Raw genomic sequence first — 14,155 nt, 5'->3', positions numbered from 1 at the left:
GACTCTTGCACATCAAAGTCATCTTCTCTTCCAGCCTTCTCCTTCACCATTTTGCCCCCCTCCACCACCACCATCCCTTTTTTTTCCCCAATCACAGTTCTATCCTGTATTTTCTCTAGATAAAGAAGCCTCACTCTGCATACGTCTTGCAAGGAATTCCTGGGCAATATCTGCTCCTTCTGGCTGCCGCTCTCTCTGTAATTGCAAGCCAGACCAGACTCCAGGTTTCCTTAAACGGGGAGAATTCGGTGATGAGAAAAGGTAGGCAAGTAGGGATCCCCAAGTCAACTTTGAAAAGTGCTAGTTCCATGCATTATGGTCTGGCGGCGAAGCACAGATTTCATTCACTATATATGCCATGTCTTGCTAAAGAAGGAGAAAAATGGATGGTGGGGCATCGGCACCTTAATATTAACATCAAATAATAATAATAATAATAATAATAATAATAATAATAATAATAATAATAATAATAATAATAATAATAATAATAATAATTCCACAGCAGCCACTTTTTAACTTCTTAGAATAGGAACCATAACCTCTCTTGTGCATTTTTCTTACACACTAACATTCACAAAGAAATACTTATGCACAAGTGAATAGCCATTCTGTGTACGCTTTCTCGAAAAGAAGTCCATCAAACTCAACAGGACTGGAACATAGGCTGTTCAAAACAACTGATGGGTTTTTTTTTCTCCCCAGGAGATACATCTCTTTCATCCATTATTAAATTACAAGTAGTCCTTAACATAAAGCCATTAGTTTATTGACAGTTTAAAGTAGGGGGTGTCTTCAAAATTGGCTGGCTGAGGAATTCTGGAAGTCCACAAGTCATAAAAGGGCCAAGTTTGAAGACCCCTGGTTTAAAGTTACAGCGGCCTGAGGAATTAAGAATTGTACTTGCAGTTTCAACCATTAGACTACCCTTGTGGTCACATGATCGCAATTTAGGAGCTTTGCAACATTCACATTTATGACCTGTTGTAGTACATCCTACAGTCCCGCGATCACAATTTGCAACCTCTTTTGCCGATTTCCAGCAAAAAAAAACCACTCATTCGAGGAAGCTGGATTCTCTAAACTGCCAAAAAAAAGCCTTGTAAAAATCGAGTTTGACTCAACTTACAACCTCAACAACTTACAACCGAAGTTCCACTCCCAATTCAGACTACCTGCATATCTATTTGCTGTCTTCTGATAGCAAAATTATCAATGTGGTGAGTCATTAGTCACAAAAAATTGACTTGGGAAGTGGGAGAAAGAACAAAATAAAGTTGGGGATGGTGGGTGGTTACAAAAAAAAAACACTACAACAAGTAATGAATAAACTATATTTTTCCTTCCCAATAACATCCCCCTTCTATCCATCCTCTAGAGCAGGGGTCTTCAAACGTGGCCCTTTTATGACTTGTGGACTTCAACTCACAGACTTCCTCAACCAGCATGCCTGAGAGTTGCATTCTGGGAGTTGCAGTCCACAAGTCATAAAAGGGCCACGTTTGAAGACCCCTGCTCTAGAGTTTTATTGAGAAGAACCCTTGCTTATGCATAACTTTCCCAGTTTGATGTGCACGCATTTTATTCCAACAGATGGCAATGTTGCACCACAGAAAGAAGAACACAACTAATTGAAGGTTTTGTCTAAAGGTAGGAATAGATTTTTTAAGTGGTTCCAGATTATCTAAACATTATCTGCTAGAAAACTGCAATTTTAAAATGGTTTTTTTTTATTTCTTGGTGGCACAATCCTGGAACTGTAGAACAACACTAGTGTAATTAGAATTTAAGAGGAAACGTTCTCATTTTCAGCCGTAAAACTAGTTTGCCCCAACATTTACAGCAAACAAAATGTTTGCTATAGCAGCTCATAAAAATGTGCATGAACCAATCCTCCTGGGGAAAAGATTTTTATGGAAGCCTATTTTAAAAATCCAACAGCATCAAAGAAAGCCCTGGGTTTTGTACGTTTAGTTCAGCCACCTGGGCAAGTCTCTTGCAGATTTCAGCGTCAAGGGCTCTTTTCAAAGTTCCACCCCAAAACAACAAAGCCCTAGGAGAATTTGCACTTTCGTTCTGGAAGAATCTGCAGCCTGCAGTGGTTTTCCAGGAAAGAGAAGCAAGTATGCTTGCTCGGCACGTTTTAAATAAGAATAGCTCCGGAGTGTTAAAATCAAAGCAAGTTACAGAATAAAATACACTGTGTGGCAGGGGAGGGGGAGGGAAGTTTCCAACCTTGGCCCCTTTAAGACCTGTGGACTTCCCAGAATTCCCCAGCCAGCCATGCCAAAGTTGGACACCCCTGCCGTGTGGGTTTAAGACTTCGTTGTCGTGTTTTTTTCTTGAGTTAGTGGACATCTACTATCCTTTCCTGCAGCATTTCACCTGCTGAAAGCTATGCCTGACAAAGGAAATGTTGAACTGACAGGCATGAAAAATATAAATCTTCTCCGGCTACCTATTACGTTTAATAGCCCTTTGCAGGAGCTACTTGGGGGTGCAGATCTGCGGTAAATGCGGAAGCTGATTTCCAGAGCAGATGGAGGCAGTTTTGGATTACACATCAGCTTTCAAGCTTTCCATGTGAAATTAAATTGCATGGGGCATAAGTGTGGTGTGCAGCATTGAAACCTCCTAAAAGGGGGGGGGGGCGGGGAAGTAGATTTTCTTATGCGCAAAGTTGCTCTCCTGCTTTCAAAATCATCTTTGAACATGGAAGGGAGGATCCAGCTAATCCTGGCAGACTTTGAAAAAAGCTAAGAAGAATAAACTCTTGTAATACTTGGATTAGGGGGCTACAGGAAATCCCAGGTCTATAAACTAGATGGGATTTTCGTTTCATTTTTTCCCCCATCCCTGTCTAGCCTTTAAAAGAGACTTGCCCGTAAGACAGGGAATGTGGGGGAGGGGACAATTCCCCTGCAACTTATACATGGATAAATCCCCATTTTAAAATATAGTTTGGTAGCTGAGCTGATTGAATGGATGAATAATGTTCATTTAAGGCAGCACAGCGGAACTAATTCATTAAAATATAATTAAAGGCAAGAGCTACTGCACCATTACCGATTTCCTCCACATTATTTTATTAGCGGGTTACTAACTTTTATGCCCTCAAAACAATAGATAGATAGATAGATAGATAGATAGATAGATAGATAGATAGATAGACAGACAGACAGACAGATGTCAACGCTGCTAACATCGAATGTTATTGCTTGACAAGAGATGAAGAAGTAGCCATTTCATATGTTAAACTTGTGTATTGCTTTAAGACTAGTGTATTGCTTTAGTTTAAGGTTAGGAGGGGGGATGAGTAGGAATGCACCTTCAAGGCTATTTCTCTCACTAAGAAGATAAAGCTTTGGGGGTCTTCTAAGGGAAGGGAAACTGATTCTTTAAATTAATTGGAGAATATGATTAATGACAAAATTAGTAAGGTGGAGGATTGTGTTTTAATATATTGTGCAAGGGGGGGAGATTTCAGATTCCAGCTTCCTTCGAGCAAGCATTTGCTGGTGTATTAGGCTAATAAAGGACTTTTAAGGTAAACAATGCCTCACTTGAAAAGCCCATACCTCGGAAACTTGACAATATATATATACCGTATGTTAAATGCTTGTTAACTATTTTTAGATTACCTTGCTAGGCCCCAAACATGGGACAAATCTTTATTTCCTGTGTCAGCCTATCCTGAAGGCCATCGACAGGCAGTAGTCACACCGGTGACAGCTCATATTTGTGTAAATTTTAAATTGCTAACAAAGAATTAAGGGAGACTGATATGCATTTCAAACTTATTAGTTTTCATCAGTCAGCCATACCCTTCTGAGATTCGAACCTGGGCTGATTGCACCTTAGGCAGTTGTTTTTACCTCTTGAGCCACAGGATCTCTCTCGCTTTGTTAGCTTGAGAAACAAGGGGAGATATATGTTAAATGCTTGTTAACTATATATATATATATATATATATATATATATATATATATATATATATATGTATGTGGATCCTTGGTTTTTCAGGTTTTTCCCCGCGTAGAACTAAAGGTGTTCTACGCGGGGAAAAACCCGAAAAACCAAGGATCCACATACAGGCACCCGCGAAAACCTCAGAAAACATATATATATATATACATATATATACATATATATATATATATATATATATATATATACATATATATATATATATATATATATATATATATATATATATATATATATATATATATATATATATATATATATATATATATATATAATCACCTATCTTTGACTTGTATAGCTAGTCCAGCCGAGAGTTTACATCGTTAAGTGAGAAATCTGTGAAATGAATTTTGTCTATCTTACAACCTTTCTTGCTGCAGTTGTTAAGTGAACCACTGCAGATGTTCAGTTAGTCACGCAGTTGTTAAGTGAATCTGGCTTCCCCATGGACTTTGCTTGTCAAAAGGTCACAAAAGGGGACCCAGGGACACTGCAACCATCATAAATACGAATCAGTTGTCAAGGATCAGAATGTAAAACACGTAACTGCAAACGCTCACTAAATGAACTGTGTTCCCTGTGCAGGACTACCTGTATTACCTTATCTGGCCTGCAGAAATGCATGCAACCACTAGGTGACAGCAAAGAGATGTGAGGAGGGGAAAAAAATGAATTCTTGGCTGCTGTGTAAGCGATCCTGTGGACCTTTGAAGCTCAGATATAGCTAGCTTTCTGAGTTTCCAGGCTGATCTCTGAGCTTCTTTGACACATTGCAAAAGTATCCGTTCAGAAGCTGCTATTGTCCATTAATAAAATCCAGGGCTCCAATTCGCCAATGCTGAGGGAATCAGAATTACCAGCAAGAGAAATAGCCATGAAACAGACCTGGAGCTATTTAACCAAGTGTTGCAATGTTTTAGTTATAGCACATATCCTCTAATGAAGACAGTCTGATGCTCTGATGCTCTGATGCTCCTAGCCTGATGCTCTGCCACAGATCACCCAGAGGCGCTGAACAACTTTGGAAAAAGGAGCACTAGGATCTGTCACAGAAGCGTCCCAGGAGACCAGATATTCTGCTGAGATTGACAGTTCAGGCCAGCAGAATCCGACTGGCATATGAGCCCTACAATAAGGCAATAATGCTCCAGAATCAAAAGAACAACTTGGCCTGCGGGGAAATCATTTTCATTCGGCCTCACGCACCGCAGAAACTGACAAAAGAAGCAGAATTAGTGTACTGTAAAGATACCCACGCGCACGCCACGGGTACATTTTTGTTTAACTTCACGTCGTATTCAATTTTGTTCCTTTTCCCCCATCATTGCCTTCCACTTAATGGCTCTTTTGTGGCTGGTGAGGATCACCACTAGTGGCATTTTTAAATAAACAGGTCCCCGTGGCCTCCATTTTGTAAGCGCACCCCGACGTGCTCTCCGTGGTCCTATAAAGAGTACCTCTCTCTCTGAGTTAGGGAATCCACTAAAATCTTAACCAGTTCAGAGACAGCAGAGGTACTCTTTATAGGACCACGGAGAGCACGTCGGGGTGCACTTACAAAATGGAGGCCACGGGGATTTGTTTATTTAAAAATGCCACTAGTGGTGATCCTCATCAGCCACAATACCACAAAAGCATTGATGGGGGGAAAAGCTCCCCAATCTGGACTACAAATCCCAGAGAACCACAAGATGGCAGCAAAGAGCTTCAAGAAAACTTTTTATAGCCCTCAGCAGCCCTGATACAGTTGCCCTGAATTGAAGACCCGCCATACAAATGAACGGTTCATTTAACACTAGAGCCCTGTTTTCAAACGTGGCAATTTCAAAGATGTTGAATGAGTGAACGATCCTTTATCAAAGTACAACATGTATACACTGAGATTGGCTGAGCCTCCTTTCATGCCCCTCCCCCCCACCACAACTCACAGTGACAACAAACCCACCATCTTGTTACACCATGTGAGCTAATTGCACAACACATCGGCCTCGCAAGTCAATCAGACATAGAGTTATTTCCCGTTCAGGAGCCTGACAGCCCATGGATAGAAGCTGTTTGCTTTTCCCCAGCCAGCCTGCAGTGAGTGTGCGCAAGCCAGGGCTTAAACAATACAATACACATCAGTAGCTCTAATCCTGATAAAACGAAGCTCCTGAGGTCCACAACCATTTTTTTTTAAAAAAGCAAAGGAGATCCAAAATCAAAATTTAGACCCACTTCCTCCTGGCAAATAGATGCGGAAGAAATGGAGGTAGTGACAGATTTTATTTTCCTGGGCTCCAAGATCACCGCAGATGGGGACTGCAGCCAAGAAATTAAAAGACGCTTGCTCCTGGGGAGGAAAGCCATGGCAAATCTAGACAGCACACTAAAAAGCAGAGACATCACCCTGTCAACAAAAGTTCCTATAGTCAAGGCCGTGGTCTTCCCAGTTGCAACGTATAGCTGTGAAAGTTGGACCATAAGAAAGGCCGAGCGCCAAAGAATTGAGGCCTTTGAACTCTGGTGCTGGAGAAGACTCCTGCGAGTCCCTCGGACTGCAAGGCGATCAAACCGGTCAGTCCTAGAGGAGATCAACCCTGACTGCTCTTTAGAAGGCCAGATCCTGAAATTGAAACTCAAATACTTTGGCCACCTAATGAGAAGGAAGGACTCGCTGGAGAAGAGCCTAACGCTGGGAAAGGTTGAGGGCAATAGAAGAAGGGGACGACAGAGAATGAGGTGGCTGGATGGAGTCACTGAAGCAGTAGGCGTGAGCTTAAAGGGACTCCAGAAGATGGTAGAGGACAGGAAGGCCTGGAGGAACGTGTCCATGGGGTCGCGATGGGTCAGATACGACTTCGCAACTAGCAACAACAACCCTAAGGAACCCTCATGCCGCCAACGGTTCCCTTCTACTGTCGGGGTGCAATGGACCTGCCGTTTCTAACCATCACCGCTGGAGGGCAGCAGAGGACCGCAAAGGCGAAAAGTTACCCTGACCGAGTCCTTCTAATTTGCTAACTACAGTTCTCTGGCAAGATCCAGGTTATCCGCCCCGCCACATCACACAACCATCTCAGCAAACCTCCAGTAATTCTCGGCTTCTTCCTACATTAAGGCGCTTACCTTTTTCCGGCAGGTCGGCGATCAAGCTATGGGGGGGGGGCCCTCCCGTCCACTGCTAACCCACCAAGGAGCGGGCGATCCCCCAAACCCTGTTTTGCACGCACACACACACACACACCTCATCTCACACACACTCACACACACCCAGCGCGGTTCATCCTCCTGGCCATTTTGCCCGGGTCTTTTGCAGGCTTTTTAAGCCGCGCTTTTTCTCCGTCTTGGAAAAGGCTCGGGGAAGAGAGAAAATTCCCGCCGCGTCAACATGTTTTTATTTCAGGCCATCTACGATTACGGTGCCAAGCTAAACCACACGCAAGGGAGTCCCGGCTAGCCCTGTCCAGACGTTGCAATGACGCCCTTTTCCTTTCCCTCCCTGGGAATCTCCCAAGCTCCCAAGGCAAAGCCAACCTTGGAGAGCCCAATCCAAAGGAAGGTACGCTTTCCCTACCCACCCCACCCACCCCAAAAAAAGGCCCATTTGTCCATCCGACAAAAAGAGGAGGTGTGGGGGGAATCAGAATAGTCCCATTCTCCTGCGTTGGCCAGGCTGCAAAAAAAGATCCTTACGGGGGGGGGGGGCATTAGTGCGTCCCACGGGATGAATCCACATCCAAAGGATTCCCGCTAAGCTTGCGCTGCGCTTTGCTCCGGAGTCAGGATCGGAGCTTTGAGGGTTCTCCTTTCCGAGAGTTGGCTTCCCGTTTCCCAATCTTTGGAGAAGGCAAGACTGGGCAGAGGGGCCGAGCCCAGGCCAGGCCAGGCCACACCTCAGCGGCGTGGCTTTCCAGCCTCGTCCCCAGCCAAAAAAACAAGGGCTCAGCCTTGCGTGCCGCCTTCGGCACCCTTGCCTCTGCAACGCGGTTTCCTTTAACCGCTGTTTGTTTGCCCCCCTACTCTACGGTTGGGGTTCGCGCCGCGGCTTTCGGAAGAGTTCTGTCCCCGGAGTTCAAGCCAAATTAAAAAAAAATAAAAAATAAAGAAAAAGGACAAAAAAAAAAACCCAAACCAAACCAGGCATTCCTTTCAACTCCCAAGGTTGTTTTGCACAAGGGCTGAGAGAAACGGCTCCAAGGCAAACGTCGCCACGCAGTTATTCCGCCTCCTTTTTCTCCCCCCCCCGGCCCCCCTTTTTTTTTAAAAAAAAATTATTCCCTGTGGCAGGAAAGTGCCTTGGAGAAACCTGGCAAGGGTTTGCAAACATCGAAACATCTGGAACACTCGCTCCCTCCTTTCCCCCCCCCAAAAAAAAGGCACCGCTGGCGCCCCAGCTTGCAAACTGGAGTTGTAAACGCTGCCGAAGGAAGGCGCCCCAACCGCGGAGAGATAAAACCCCATAAAACGGGCACACATACGCCCCCGTCACCAGCACCCCAACCCTCCACCCCCCAACCCCCCACCCCCAAGCTCACCCAGGGGCAGCCGCTGCGGACGCTGGGCATGAAAGAGCTCCGAGCCTCCAGCCCCGGTGCAGGAGACCAACCACTGACTTTTTGCCCGCGCAGAAGCTCCGAGGAAAGGCAACCCAGGGCGGAGAGGCCGAGAATCCCACACCGCGAGTAAGCCCTTTTTCCAGGAAGGGGCGCTTCTCAGTTCCCCAAAAGGGCTCCGAGGGGACGGGAATGGGACCGGAGGGGGGGGAGGAAAGAGGGCTATCTTAATCACCCGGTTAAGCGTTCCGAGATCCTGAAGTTCCCTCCAGGATGCTTGCTTCAAGAGTGGACCAGATCCCGGGTCCGAACGCTAACGGGCCTCCTCCCTCCGGGTCAGCATCCTCTGTTGTGGGGCGGGGAGGCTTAGGAATCCAAAGAGAGATTTGGGGTGCAAAGAAAATGCGCCTCCGTCCCCCAACGGCGCAGCTCTTCCGAAAACGGGCACGGAGAGCCCCCCCTCCTTCCAAGGGGAAAAGGGGGGCATTCACCCGTGGGAGAGGGGGACGCCTCCGCCTGCAAGCGGGCCCCGGAGGGGGAGGCTGGTACCGACGGCGAGGGCGGGGATCTTAATTTGGGGGCCGCATCCCTGCCGGGGTCCCCGGCTCCCCGCCCTCCTCTTCTCTCCCGCCCGCTTGTTCTGCCCTGCGGCTGTCAGCAGCGCTGCCCGTTCTGGCGCTTGGGGACCGGACGGCCGGTCCTCTTCCCGGAGAGTCGGAACCGGAGGAGTCTTGACTTGGCTGGAAACCCAGCTAACAAACCCCGGAGGCGGCGCTCCGGTCGATCCTCGCCGCCCCACCCTTGCTGGACCGGAGTGCGGGGGGAGGAGCCGGCGTGAGAGCCTGGGAGGCAGCCGTCGGCCCTCTGCCCCTCCCGCTAAACGGACCCGGAGCCCAGCTACGCCGTCGCCGCCAGAGCAGGCGGCTGGCTGCGCCCGATGGGCAGTTCTGCTCCTGCCAACCCCCGGTTGGGCACTCTGAATCCGGGCAAGCCCGTTGCAACGCCAACGGCGGGTCCTCAACTAGAGCCCTCCGAGGCGACCCCACCGGGCAACCCACCCTGCCAGACGACGAGGAGGCTGCACCCCGAAACCCCCACCCCTCCCTCCCTGCCTTCTGCCTTTCCCAGAAGCAGCCACCCCCAGCCTCCCATCCCCGCGTCCCGCCAGCTTCTCTGGTCCACCGGCTTGTAATCCCTACTCTGGGCGCAAATCCGGGCTGAAAAGACCGAGTGGGGTGTGGGGGGGAGGTAAATGTCTTGGCCGTCGCCCGGGAGGTGGATTTCCCTTCCTCCCCCTGCCGACGCCCGGCCAGCTCGGATCGGGTCTCTCCGAGAGCGAGAGGCGGCGAGATCCGGAAAAAAAAGAGGGCGAAGAAAGAGAAGAAAGAGCGCAGGTCGAAACGGCGAGGACGAGAGACTGGAGGGAAAAAGAAGAACATTGGAGTCAATGGGCGGGGAGGAAGGAAGGAAGGAAGGAAGGAAGGAAGGAAGGAAGGAAGGAAGGAAGGAAGGAAGGAAGGAAGGAAGGAAGGAAGGAAGGAAGGAAAGAAAGAGAGAGAGAGAGAGAGGAAGGAAGGAAGGAAAGAAAGAAAGAAAGAAAGAAAGAGGAAGGAAGGAAGGAAGGAAGGAAGGAAGGAAGGAAGGAAGGAAGGAAAGAAAGAAAGAGGAAGGAAGGAAGGAAGAAAGAAAGAAAGAGGAAAGAAAGAGGAAAGAAAGAAAGAAAGAAAGAAAGAAAGAAAGAAAGAAAGAAAAAGAAAGAAAGAAAGAAAGAAAGAAAGAAAGAAAGAAAAAGAAAGAGGAAGGAAGGAAGGAAGGAAGGAAGGAAGGAAGGAAAGAGAGAGGAAGGAAGGAAGGAAGGAAAGAAAGAAAGAAAGAGGAAGGAAGGAAGGAAGGAAGGAAGGAAGGAAGGAAGGAAGGAAGGAAAGAGGAAGGAAGGAAGGAAGAAAGAAAGAAAGAGGAAAGAAAGAGGAAAGAAAGAAAGAGAAAGAAAGAAAGAAAGAAAGAAAAAGAAAGAAAGAAAAAGAAGGAAAGAAAGAAAGAAAGAAAGAAAGAAAGAAAGAAAGAAAGAAAGAAAGAAAGAAAGAAAGAAAGAAAGAAAGAAAGAGGAAGGAAGGAAGGAAGGAAGGAAGGAAAGAGAGAGGAAGGAAGGAAGGAAGGAAGGAAGGAAGAAAAGAAAGAGAGAGAGAGGAAGGAAGGAAGGAAAGAAAGAAAGAAAGAGGAAGGAAGGAAGGAAGGAAGGAAGGAAGGAAGGAAGGAAGAAAGAAAGAGGAAAGAAAGAGGAAAGAAAGAAAGAAAGAAAGAAAAGAAAGAAAGAAAGAAAGAAAGAAAGAAAGAAAGAAAGAAAGAAAGAAAGAAAGAAAGAAAGAAAGAAGGAAAGAAAGAAGCAAGGAAGGACGGACATGGGTTTGGGAAAAGTCCCTCTTACCTTTCCCAAACCTCCAAGCTGGTTCCCGAATCCCGACGCCCCCCACCCTTCCTCCCCAGAGGCCGGCCAGCCTCAGCCTCCCGGCCAGCTCCCCGCGGCGCCTTCCCACTTTGGGGATTCCTCTGCCGGCCCGTGGCCCTCTGGCAAAAGAGGGGCGCTCCGAAGGGGGGGGTCCCCTCCAGTGCGGGGCAGGCGCCCCAGCCCTCCTCCCCGCGCCCTGGCCCGTCCCCTCCTCCCCCAGCCCGGCTGCAGGAATGCCGCGCCGCGCGGCCCCTCGGCTCCAATCTGGTTGTCATTAGCGCGGCCCGAGCAGGCAACGACTTTCCGCCGGCGCCTCAGCCTCCCTTCAGACCGGCCTCCTGCGGAGCCACCCTCCGCTTCAAGCCGAGCCTCCTTTCGCCGGACGGGACGGGCGCAAGAGGCGGGCGCGGGAGTTGCGCGGCCGCGGATCCGCGCTTCTCGCCGGTAGCATCGCTCAAGCCTCTTCCCGACCCGCCAGCGCCGGAGGAACGAGGCGGGACCCGCTTCCCTCCCCAGCAGGAAGAATCCTGGCCGTTTCATCCATCCTCCGCCTGACCCCCCACCCCCACCCCAAAAAACCCACAAAAAACCCCCCAAACCTCTCCAGGCTCCCCGGCGCCCTGGCGCAGAAAGCCAATTCCTTTTGGGAAACAAGATCGAAGTGGGGAGTGGGGTGGGGGTGGGGGGCGCTTACTTCGGATTTACACCAAAAGGTCGAGTTGTCAAAACGAGGAGTCGGGGACGAGGGGGGAGAGGGGGGGAGAGAAGCCCCCCCCCAATCCTCCTGCCTGAATTGCGGGTGCTCTCTCTTTTTTTTTTCCTGTATCTTATCCAAAGAATTTTTGCCGGAGTCCAACTCAAAACAAACACCCAAAAAAAGGGGGGTGGGGTGAAATAAAAGAAAAGAAAATTACCGCCGTAGAGGAGAAAACGAAGCAAAACCAAATGCCCAAACGGCTCCCTTTCTTTTTACCTTCCTGAACCTTGGCGAAATAATCCGAAACCGCCAAAATCAATGCGATTTAAAAAAATAATAATAATAATTAAAAAAAAACAATTTAAAAAAAATCCAAAAAGGTAAAGGCGGCGATTCCTCTCTTCTTTTTTTGTTTTTTTTTTTCTTCCCCCTCTCTGCGACGGCTTCAGAAAGCGACTGCCGGAGCCGATTCCATTCTAAGGTCCATCTTGCCCCAGCGAATCCCTGGTTTCAAGTAAATAGTTGTCAGGAAATGGTCCTAAAACCCCCCACTCACACATCACACACATCACACACACACACACACACACACACACACACACACACACCCATTCCCAGCTTCGGCTCTTCCAGAATAAAAGCCTTCCGCGCTGATTTGACGCCCGAGGCTTTCGCGCCAGCTCTTAAACTGGCGGGGGGTGGTCAGCCCAAAACCTTCCAAAACTTCGTCTGGGACGGGTGTGTGTGTGTGTGTGTGTGTGTGTGTGTGCGTGCGGGCGCTCGTGCGGGCGCGCGCGTGTTGGTGGTGTTGGTGTTCGTGCTGGGAAAAGCTTGGCCAGATGGCACAGACTGGGAACGGGGGTGGGTGGGTGGGAGGGGGGGTTGTCCCTTGCACTAAAGCGTGAGCTGATTCCTCACACACACACACACACACACACCTCTTTCCAACGGACACCCCCCCATCTCAACAATCTCCCCGCAGAGAGAAAGGGGGGGCACTTCGGCGCAAACTTGAGCCCTTTCTGGAGGGGTGCGTGGTTCACATTGCTCCCCCGTTCACTCGCGGCTGGGGCTTGGGGGACTTCGGAGGGAGAACTGCGGGGAAGGGGGGGTCCGAAAGAGCAGCCTTCCTCCCCACCCCCCCAAATCGGAGCCCCTTGTTGCATTGCAACCGTCAGTTCCCCGGGTCAGGGCGCCCTGGCATTGATGCAACCCGCGCCTCTGGGAGGCAGGCACCCCTGGCCCCAGGTACGGCTGGAAGAAGGGGGGGGGTGGGGGTGGGGGTGGGGGAAAGGCTTGTTGTTCTTCGCGGGCTTTTGCAAAGAATCGCGCGGGGGGTTCAGCTTCGCAGCGGTCTCGGTTCCGACAGACGTTTTCCAGCGGAGAGGAGGGCGCTGGGCATCGAGGTCCCCCCCCCCCGAATAAGCCTTTCCGGGGTCCAAAGGAGAATTGGCAAAGGAAGACGAGCCTCACCGGCGGGGGGTGGGGTGGGGGTGTCAGTCTGGGGAAGGGGGTCGGTTCTGATTTAGGCTCCTGGTCCTGGCGCAAAGCGAGGGTGGAAGTTGCGCCGAAAAGGCAACCTCGAAGAGGAGAGAAAATTTAAAAAAAAAAAAAAGAAGAAGAAGAGAAAGGGATCGGGTTTGTGGGCGCGGGCGGGGTGGGGGAGGGGGAAAGGGAAGGAGGGTCAGGGCGAATTTAGGTGGGGGATCCCGGGAATCCAGAGGGGCTGCTGTTGATTTTCTGTCTAGTTTGTAGGCAATGAGGCGTAGAGCGCGCGCAGCTCCTTCGCGTCCCGGAGCTGTTCGGCTTTTGGGGGCCAAGGAGGCGCTAGAGCTCCAGGAAAGAAACCGGCCAGACGCAGCTGAAAGAAGGAGAAGAACAGAAAGATCCCCTCCGCCGCCTTCCCTCCGCTTCTTCCCCACCTATAAGTGGAGGAGGGGATGCTTAGGAGTTTTTGCCCTGTCGGGGATCTCACCCTCGATGCTCTCGCCAAGCATCTTTACCCCACAAACCCTCGAAGGCGGCATCAGCAGCGTTGGCTTTTCTTTCGCGCTCTAGACGCCTTGAGGGGGGGGGCTCTCTCACCACAAGCCTTCCAGAATAGCCCGCTTGCTGAGGACCGACCAAAATGGGGGGGGGACTTCTCCTCCTGTCCAGCTCTTGCACCCGCCACTCCCCCCCCTCCCTGTCCAGTGTGTGCGCCGGGGGTGCCGAATCCAGGACCCCCGAAGCGCGGGATGGAGGGGGAGGTGAAACAGGGCACCAGGCGCGTGGTTGGTGGCGCTGCTGCCCAGGGTCGGCCGCCCGCTCCAGCGCCGCGGGGATCTGGAGCTTCACCCGCCCCCCCCCCCCCCCCGCTTCTTTCTGGGCTCCCATTGCCCGCGGCTCTGGGCGCTCCCTTTCCCCTCCCGCGGCTTCAGCGCAGCCCTGGCTATTGCTTCCATCTGTTTCTGCAGGAGGCCGCGCTGAGGAACAGCAGCCCCTTGTTTG

General features: G+C 49.8%; 1 protein-coding gene across 1 annotated transcript in view; it reads right to left on the bottom strand.

The window, feature by feature from the left end:
* The window catches only part of PDGFRA (platelet derived growth factor receptor alpha), a 54,668-nt gene extending 42,507 nt beyond the window's left edge, over positions 1 to 12,161 (bottom strand). Inside the window, exon 1 of the mRNA XM_083367896.1 lies at positions 11,942 to 12,161. The gene's annotated coding sequence lies outside the window, so the exon portion shown is untranslated. The remainder of the gene's footprint in view (positions 1 to 11,941) is intronic.
* Between the last annotated feature and the right edge of the window lie 1,994 nt (positions 12,162 to 14,155).

Source organism: Vipera ursinii (genome assembly GCF_947247035.1).
Source record: "Vipera ursinii genome assembly, chromosome: 7".
NCBI lineage: Eukaryota > Metazoa > Chordata > Lepidosauria > Squamata > Viperidae > Vipera > Vipera ursinii.
Note: the sequence above shows the minus strand (reverse complement) of the source record. Positions and strands in the feature narration are given on the sequence as shown.